This window comes from Nansenia antarctica, assembly GCF_963989245.1.
Source record: "Nansenia antarctica genome assembly, chromosome: 1".
NCBI lineage: Eukaryota > Metazoa > Chordata > Actinopteri > Argentiniformes > Microstomatidae > Nansenia > Nansenia antarctica.
Window position 1 is genome coordinate 93,089,465 of NC_137674.1, and position 9,967 is coordinate 93,099,431.

Sequence of the window (9,967 nt, forward strand, 5' to 3'; positions counted from 1 at the left end):
TTTAGCTAACATTCAACTCGAAGATGTGAAGTACCCACTCGTTATTTTTCCGAACAGTTTTACGTTAATTAAATAAGTGTAATCTATAACACAATGACTTCGTTTCTTGTTGTTTGATGGGGATTCATTATCTTTGATGGGGATTTTCTGTGCTTAGTGATTTCAGGTGTAGCAACTTTCAAATACTCATGTCGTCTTCAATTTGTTTCCGATTTCAATGTATGATGCATCATTTGAAAGCTTACAATCTGTAGTTTAAGCACATGTAAAAAACAGAAAAATGACTTCGCCTACAGGTAGCCCTTTTCATTGGCCTGTGTCACAATTATTTAGGAGGAAAGCTGTAAGGCCTCTTGAAGTACGCGTGGTCCTCGTCAGTGTCCAGTGGCATCTGTACAGAGTCCACCATTATTGCCAGTATGTTTTACATGAAAGGGTTAACTACTTCAAAAAGAGATCCAGGCTGGATTCAGAATGACACAGTACCACTAAACATATTGCATGTGCCATAACGTTGCATGGAGTATGTGTTTTAGGAGCAGTAGCCCATTCAGAAACAGGCACACGGTCATAGATACTTAGTGAGAGATGCACTGACCATGGTGTTGCTTGCATGCCTCCTTTTAAGACTTGAATTGGTCCTGAATACAGGTGGGACATTGTCGTGAAGGGTCGCTCTGCCTTCCTCACTAAAGTGAGCAAACTTCCTTCCAAATCTGAAATGAACACACATTATCTTCACCGGAAGGTTGAATTGTAGGGCCAGGTGTTACCCCAAAGTCCTCTTGATAATAAATGTACAAATACAATTATTATTTTTGTAGCACTGCAGCATACCCTTCCAGCCCAAGGTTTTCCACCAGGACAATACACAACCACCTTCTCAGGAGAGACATGTCATCCTAAAGAAAGAGCAGTTACTCAATTTGCATTCAAAGTCTTATAGCATATTGATATAATGGGTTCTTGTTTTCTTAATACTTACAATGCTGAAGTCAAAGGTAGCCTCCATGGCGAAATACCAGGCATACTGTAATGAGAAAAGACACAAAGACAAGATTACCATGTGACAGCTTATAACTCAGTGAGAAGGTAGTCACACACATCCAATGAAATGTACATGGCTGATAACTCCATAAGAAAGTGATATGAGAGGTCTGCACACATGAATGCTCCTTAATACCTTTTATTGCACACCTTTTTATTTGCAAATGCACAAACAGAATGTTGGTCAGGTCTAAGTGGTGGTCAGTCATTGTTACATACATTTACACATTTTTTGATGGTTTTAAGGAACAATCAAGTGTGCCATATCACTTGGTGGCATTACCATAACTCACCAGTATCATGAAGACACCACAGTCATTGCCACTGGTCTGCCTCGGAAGCCCCTGTACGAAGAAAAGTTACAGTTAGAGAATAGTAGGTAATTATGACTATAGCCAGGGGTGCACATAACTGGTGCGCCAGTGCGCATGCGTCGCCAAAATGCATGCTGCGCGGCAGATCAGCCCCATGAAGGCGCTTTTGCGCACCAACAGCTCTGTCCAAGAAGCAAGCCCCACCATGTAAGTAACTATTTGCCGTCCCCTCAGCCGAAGGCCCGACGAGTAATCCATTACGACGACCACGGCGACTCCCCTCACGAAAACATTCGTAAAGTATCTTAACTCGTACTTTCATTTCGCGTATCGCGTATCGCACGGTTATCACGGTTATCACGCCGACACGTGAAAATTCAGTCCCGAACGACTCGTCGCTAAAAGGAAAAACAACACCAAGGGACTTCACGTTTCTCTGAAGCTTTCAAACGTTCAGACGTTTGTTTTACAGCTTCATTATCGCACCTAGACCCCTGACCCAGGGAATATGGTTGGGAATTATATTAGAAGAAAGAAAAAAAAAAGACTTTGTTGCACAATCAAAATAATGAGCTATTTAAAGTGATGGCCTATCCTCTACCATGGTTGAAATTGAGGACAGTGATAACTTACAGCAGTCAAGAGAGCAGTGATGATGATTAAGCTTGTAGCATAAATAAATGCTTAGGCTGTAACTTTTTGTTGAAAAGTTGATTTCAGTGTTTACAGAACAGAGCAGTGCTTAAAGAGATGTCAGTTGATTTCATTGTGTTTAAAGGAGTCTGACAGACTTTCATGCTTAAAGAGCAGTCATTTGATTTTGCATTTGTTTATTTTGGTTTTCATTTTGTTTATTTCATTCATTCATATTTTGGTTTTGCACCCAATCATTTGTTCGTTCATCTTTATTTATGAATAAATGTCGTTTTGCTAATATAAGTTATCCATGTATCCCTTTTTCATCCATCCTGTGGGACGGGTCGTGACTCGCGAGCTCGGGGAGCACCAAGCAGCATCCCTAGGTGCTCCTCTGAGCACTGGCCCCGAAAAGTTATGTACACCCCTGACTATAGCTATAATATGATAGTAACATTCAAACAATACCTCCAAATCCAGACCAGTCTTCTCTGTCCAGGATCCCGCAACAATTTTCTCAGCAACATCCCTGGGCAACCAAGAATAAAACTAAGTCAAACAAAGAAGTACACACCTCCTACAGGAGAGAAAAAAGGAACAACATTAGTACCACTGCTGCTTCAGAACCACTTCACACCATGCAAGTCGGTCGATCATGCTTATTTGCAAAAGTTCAATGAGGAGGATTTCTCTGTGTCTCTCTTTCCTTGTGTTGGAAATGTGTCTATTTAAGTCCACTCCAGCTTTCGGGAAGCCAATCCTTTCTGAATGTTGGACAAACAATCAGTACATAATGCATGCATTGCCACAATGCCTCCTGATTGAACACAAGTCTTTAGAAATGGCAGTAACATTAGACAGGTCAGGGGACCGCCAGGACACACATCATAGGCAGGTCAGGGGACCGCCAGGACACACATCATAGGCAGGTCAGGGGACCGCCAGGACAAAGTTCATAGGCAGGTCAGGGGACCGCCAGGACACACATCATAGGCAGGTCAGGGGACCGCCAGGACACACATCATAGGCAGGTCAGGGGACCGCCAGGCAGGTCAGGGGACCGCCAGGACACACATCATAGGCAGGTCAGGGGACCGCCAGGCAGGTCAGGGGAACGTGACTGCCAGAGCAAAAAATATTTGGGGCAACCTTAATAATGTTCTGTAGGCTTCAGAGGTGAATCCCCTTGGAGTTTTGAAATACTGCGAATCTAGAAAGAACATTTCTTTCTGGTGTGGCCTCATTACCTACAGGGAATAACGCATTCTGGACAATAAGCAAAAAGGACACTTTGGGGGTAATACAATAGACACAAACTCACAAGCAAATGGCATATGAAGGTTAAAGCTGAGAAATGCTCAACTACATTGTATGTCTTTATAATCTACTACTGTGGATGTCATATGTTGCATATAAAGTTATGCTCTGTATATATATATGGGTATAGTACACTTACACACAGGACACAATGGCCTGGAACCCACAGTGGAAGGATAAGGGCATCCTTCTGATCAGCATGTTCCTGTTCAAAACCATGTACTGCATTTATCATTTTTATCCAACACTTAACTGGGGTGTGCATAATTATGAATTACATGATAATTTGATGAAGTCCTTTCTCATACATGAGTAGTGGGTTTTTTGGCTTAGTGTTAGGAAACCATTTAATTTACCTTGATGAAATCAAGTAAAAAAAAAAAAGTATTTAGGACCAACACAGCTAATGTGCTGATGTCCCATGAAGGGCATGCCAATTGTAATGCTGGATACAATGTTGTCTACATAGCTGTTTATCTCAATCATTTGACTTACTGGGAAATGGCTCATGGGATCACAGTTGTGGGGATGGACCCACATTGCGGTTACATGAAGGTCAGCAATAAAAACCTCCTTTCCCTGTAGAATTCAAGTGCATCTAAAATTAGTCAATGCTAGAAAATGGTACGTAAAACATATGGCTGAGTTCCAGCTATCTATTCAAATCACAACAAGGCATATAAGCCACAGCATTACCTTTTCATCCAGGCACTTCAACAATCAACTATCCTTAGTATAAACATTTCTTGCATAAATGATTTGAAAAAAACATACCTTCATAGTAGCCATTTGGTGAATCAGTCTGAGGCAAGCGTTTCCTGCCTGGTGATGTAGTTTACAGATAGCGTTAGACAATGAATTCATGACAATTTCTTTTCAAAACATACCTTCACCACTAACATGGATAGTTGTAACATACAAATGAGTCGATGTCCTTTCGAAGTCCAAGGGTCAACATGTTTTCCCTGTTCAGGCAAGTTGGTTGATCTTTGATGATGAGCTCATCATGTGGCCTTGTAATATCCAGGACATAGTTGATCTGGAGAGGACATGTACAAATAAATCAACAGCAAAACAAAGAACACAGCATGAACCTCAGTCGTTTTCCAAATGAATAATAAAATACGAAGGACAATAGTATACAGAAACATCAGTTTACCAGCTGCTCCTGAAGGGGATGATGACCCTTTAGGGTCCATGAGGCTCTGCAGGGCTCCAGTGAGGACATTATTGTTATGTCCTCACATTTTTCTGAACATTGGTCAATGTTCTGCGGTTCCTTTTGCACTGTAGTAAAAGGTAGATCATCGTCATGACTTGATCCATACACATTTGTCCAGCTGAACCAGTTATACAGATGATAAAAGGCTGTCATAATACCTGAGGGGCGTGCTGGAGATGAAGTGCCACTTGAATACAGTGTAGATGCTAAAAAAGATATGATCAATAATTGAAAAAACATTAGCAGTGGAGACAAAACAATTTCAAAGATAACAACATTTAACACACATATTTAAATATTTAACACGCACCCATTACTGCCTTTCTACTTGAATCAAGAGTGAGGTCCTCTGGTGACACTTTCCGAAGGTCTGTCAGGGTCTTCTCATTGACCATGCTGTTGTGGCGATGAATAATACATCGCATGACAAAGAGACATCATGTTCATGAAATAGTTATTTTTTCTCATTTTTGAGAAAACCTGTTCGGCTGTTTGAGAGTTCACCCAGCCACAGAGCTCCGGGACAAGGCCTATCTTTCTGAGGCAATCCTTTGGGTCTTTTGTGTTAGCCTCATGGAAAGTGTCATAGAGAGCATAGTGATCCGAAGATCCCGTTGTAGGGTGTGCATTTATGTCCACGGGCTCCTTTTTCAATTTTAACCAGGGCAGGTTTATTTTCAGCCCACCTTTCTCAGCGGACTTCAGATTGTCAGGTGTGGCTTCGGTCAGTCTGCCTTCATTTGGTCTGAAGGGCAGTTCTTCGGATTCCCTCAAGTTGGTGTGAGTAGCCAAACCTCTGGCAAAGTCATATAATATATATACATATTATGGCCACATTTGGAAAGTGTTTAAAAGACAGCAGCATGTCCGCATAATCTCTTGGGCTTTCAGCTCTTATATTGAACTTAAGCGCATTCACAATTCCACATGGGCACATTATCACTGCCCAGCCGCCTTAACAGGAAAATAAATTGAAATATAAGTACATGATAATATAAGTACACTGGTGATATAAAGTGTAGACTGCTCTGTCCCCTTTCTGCTTGTAGATGACCACAATGTGTGCATCCTTCCAGTCCTGGGGGAGGGTCTCATGTTCCCAGGTGTTGCAGATCAGGAGGTGCAGATGGTGCGTGAGGAGGTACCCTCCGTGTTTGAAAACCTCTGCTGGGATGCCATCGGGTCCAGGGCTTTTATTGTTCTTTAGACCCACAATGGCTTGACGGGTCTCAGAGAAGTGTGGTGGGGTGTCCAGGTGCGTGACTGGTGGCATGTCTGGGAGATTATCCAGAATATGCGGGTCAATGGGGTTGGTGTGATTGAGTAGAGACTCAAAGTGGTTTGCCCACGGGCGAGGATATCATGATGGTCCTTAAAGAGAGTCGAACCGTCGACTGATCGGACTGGAGCAATCGCCCGCTTCCTGGGGCCATACAATGCTTTGATGGCATCATAAAAACCCTGGGTGTTGTTGCAGTCTGCCAGGCTTTGGATCACCTTTGCCTTCTGTATCCACCAGGCGTCCTCCATGGCCTGGAGGACGCGCCGGGTTGCTGTTCTTGCTGCAGCAACGACAGCTTTCAAGGTGGGAGAACCAGGGCAGGACAGGAGAGCTTTGTGGGCTTCATGCTTGGTTTTTAGCAGGGGCTGTATCTTGGCTGAGTTACAGTCAAACCAGTCCTGGTGACGTTTCCTCGTCTGGCCAAGCGCCTCAGAGGCTGCGCTGTGGATAGCCTGGCACAGAGCTGGCCAGTCAGCTGATTCCTCCGGGATCTTGTCGAGGTTTTCAGCAAGGAGCCGTCAAAGGTGATCTTTCGAGGTGGGGGTGTTAAGCGCTGCAGAATTGAGTTTCTTTTTGAGCGCTGTCCTCGGTCCATGGGGTTGAATACTCATGAGGATTTTGGATCTGACCATGAGGTGATCAGTCCAGCACTCAGCTCCGCGCATGACCTCATACAATCACATAGTCCAGAAGATGCCAATGTTTAGAGCAGGGGTGCTGCTAGGTGGTTTTTGAACCTGTTCTTCATCTGGAAGATGGTGTTGGTTATAGACCAGGTGGTGTTCTGCACAGAGGGAGAGGAGCCGAAGCCTGTTGTTATTTATCTTCCCTACTCCATGTCGGCTAATAACTCTGTCCCATACCATCTGCTCCGTACTCACTCTGGCATTTAAGTCTCCCATGAGTATGAGCTTGTCCGTAGCCGGGGTTTTCTGTAGTATGGAGTTGAGAGCTCGGTAGAAATCCTCTTTGATGTTGAACTCGGCGTCTAAAGTTGGTGCATAAGCACTAATGAGAGTGGCGAAGCGTACCTTTGCAAAGGGAATGCGCCATGTCATTAGGCGTTTGTTGACGCCGATAGGGGACTCTGGGATGCGTTGCAGCAGTTGGGACTTCACAGCAAAGCCTACTCCATGGATGTGGCGAGTGCCTTCAGGGATCCCCTTCCAGAAGAAGGTGTACCCTGCACCAACCTCTGTCAGGGAGTCCTCTCCATATAGTCTGGTCTCGCTGAGAGCTGCAATGTCAATGTTATACCTTGCGAGCTCCAGGGCCCTAACCCTGGGGGGAGGGGCAAGAAGCTTGCACATAGGTAGGGATAAAGGTGAGGGTGTGCCTGTGCAGTCTTCACTTCCACCATCTTCACTCCTTCCAGGTAGACATCCAGTGGCATGAGAGAACCCATGACGACCTTCGTCTGGCGGGAGTTGCAGGGGGATGCTGGTGGTCCGGTCTGTACCCCCCCGGGTTTACCCACGTGGCCGCCTTCGCAGCTGTTGTGGTCGTTCTCACACCCACCATCTTCCGACTGCTCCACCGTTGAGGTCTTCTGGGATCTTCTGGAATCACTCTTGGTCTGGGCCTCTACCCTTCGACCTGTTCGGCTTGGGTGACCCTGACCCTTCAAGATGCACATAGGCCCATACCTAGACATGCACATAATGTACTGTACACACATAGCTATGTCCAATCGCACACACACACACACACACCCTCTATTATGTGAACACAATGTAATTGAATACACTCAGACTCACACCCACTTACTCTCTAACTCACACATCACACTTTCTCTCTCACACCATTCCTTGTGATTTACGGCCCACTTCATACCCAGTGTACAGGAGGTGGTCATCTCCAACTCTGACCCTGTACTGCAGCTCAGGGACCAGGCCGCAGCAGTAGGCAGCAAGGCAGCCAGAAACCTCCACTGCAAATGGCCACTGCACTGTCAATCTTCACTTTGAAGACAGTTTTAACACTTTATGCCTTGAAGGACTGGGGTGCACAACAGAGCCACCTTTATATATAATTGTCATCCCCAGCAATCATAGATGTTATAGTGTATGTGCACTGCAGTATCATTCAGAGCAATATGGGTTTGGCTTATCAAAATAATGTAGTATATTTACTGCAATACAGTGGCACTTAGAGTAAACATTCTTAAGTTGCAGATGAATTGAGCGGAAAACAATATGAGCCGATGTCAATCAGATACTGAGAAAGAGGATGTGATTCTATTGAAAACATGTCACTGTGGGTGCAGTTATGTGCTCGCTCTGTGATAACATACAGAGAGCATAGCTATATATGGAAAGAATCCCAGAATAAAAGCCCAGAACAGTTTGAGATCAGAGCAAGGTTTTAAAGATTGACACCGAGTCTCTGTATGAATTAGACCTACATATACCCAGAATAGCTGGATTTCTAAAGACAAAATGAATCAATGAAGCAGCTGTAGAAGCTCCCCTATAATGGCTCTCACCGAGGCCCAGTCATCTTAGATAAAAGCCTCCATAAGGAATCAATACTTCTGAATAGCTTTACCTCCGATGCCCCAGGCAAGATGTTATACTGGCAGCCTTATTGAACTAGTACCATGCGTGACAATGGTTCCATTTAGATTCGCCCTATTCAATCAAACCTTATGTCCTGATATGGGTAGAGATATTACAATATTTGTATTGCACTGTAAGAATCATATATATTAATGAATCATGTTATAAAAATAGACTCTACTGGATGTGTCACAGAGCAGATGAAGAATGTTTTTTTCCGTTGTTTATCCAGAACCTTCAAGTCATTGGTTCAGATTGAAAGAGGAATTTATTCATATAAGTATCTAAGCATGAGCGTGGTGCGGCCTTCACTACTCACCACTGTGACCTCTACAAACTGTTGGGCTCCTCCCTTCATACCAGGCGGTTTCTTCACTGGCTTGAATTAATTTATAAGACAATCCTGGGAAAAACACCTCTCTACCTCTCATCACTCCTGCACTTCTCTCACAATGGTTACCACTCAAGGTCTAGGGATGAATTGATTCTCTCTCTTCAAACAAGAAAATAAATCTTGGTGTAATTCTAGACTCCGATCTAAACTTCAACAGCCACATAAACTCGATAACTAAATCTGCCTACTATCACCTGAAAAACATAACAAGAATGAAAGGTTTCATGTCCAAGCAATACCTTGAAAAACTCATCCATGCATTTGTTTTCGAGTAGACTTGATTATTGTAATGCTCTACTAACAGGCCTATCTAAAGGAGATATTCATAAATTGCAGCTCATCCAAAATGCCGCTGCTAGGGTCCTAACAAAAACAAAGACATTTGAACACATTACACCAATCCTGAGATCCCTGCACTGGCTACCAGTCTCTCAGAGAATTGAATTCAAAATCCTCCTAATTACATACAAATCACAAAATGGTCTTGGACAAAAATACATATCAGACCTCCTCCCACCCTATATTCCCGCAAGGTCCCTAAGGTCAGCTGAGACAAATCAGCTAATAATTCTGGGTTTCCGTTAACCGGCAATTACCGGTCTTTGTCCGGTAAAATTTGGTGAAGTCCGACAAATGGAAAAGTCGTCGGACATATTGTCCGGTGAAAATAATTCCCTTTGAATACAATTCGCTAAAGCTGGCTGGGTGCGTTCGTAAACACGCTCTGGAAATCCGATCAGCACTCGCGGAACGCCTCTCGTCCAATCGAACGACTCGGTCGCTCTGTGACATCGAAGCCAGCGTGCGCTCCAGCGCTCTCAGAGCGTGTTTACGAACGCACCCCTAGAAGTTTCCAGCCAGCTAGCTGAAGCTGCTACACACACCAGAGCCATGGCGACCGAACGGCAAGTTAAACAACATACTATAAAAGTGACATTGTTTTACTCATTACTCATACGTTTGTTGTCATTCGGCGGTGCTAATAGTCGCTTTCTTTTTTAATTTATTTAATTTATTTTATTTTAGCAGTTTCCCCGAAAGTTAAGTGTTTGTTTTTATATCACTATTTGCACTTCTGGTTAGATGCTAAACTGCATTTTGTTGTCTGGTACTTGTACTCTGCAATGACAATAAAGTTGAATCTCACCTAATCTAATCTAATCTAAAATAATCTAAAATAATCCCATCACTATTACT

General features: G+C 43.7%; 1 long non-coding RNA gene across 1 annotated transcript; it reads right to left on the reverse strand.

The window, feature by feature from the left end:
* Window positions 1–319: 319 nt before the first annotated feature.
* On the reverse strand, window positions 320–2,516 carry LOC308169509. The gene is made up of 6 exons (XR_013937759.1): window positions 2,466–2,516; window positions 1,341–1,391; window positions 986–1,030; window positions 838–902; window positions 599–716; window positions 320–391 (listed from the first exon to the last, which is right to left on the reverse strand). It is a non-coding gene; the product is annotated as an uncharacterized lncRNA (long non-coding RNA).
* Window positions 2,517–9,967: the final 7,451 nt, after the last annotated feature.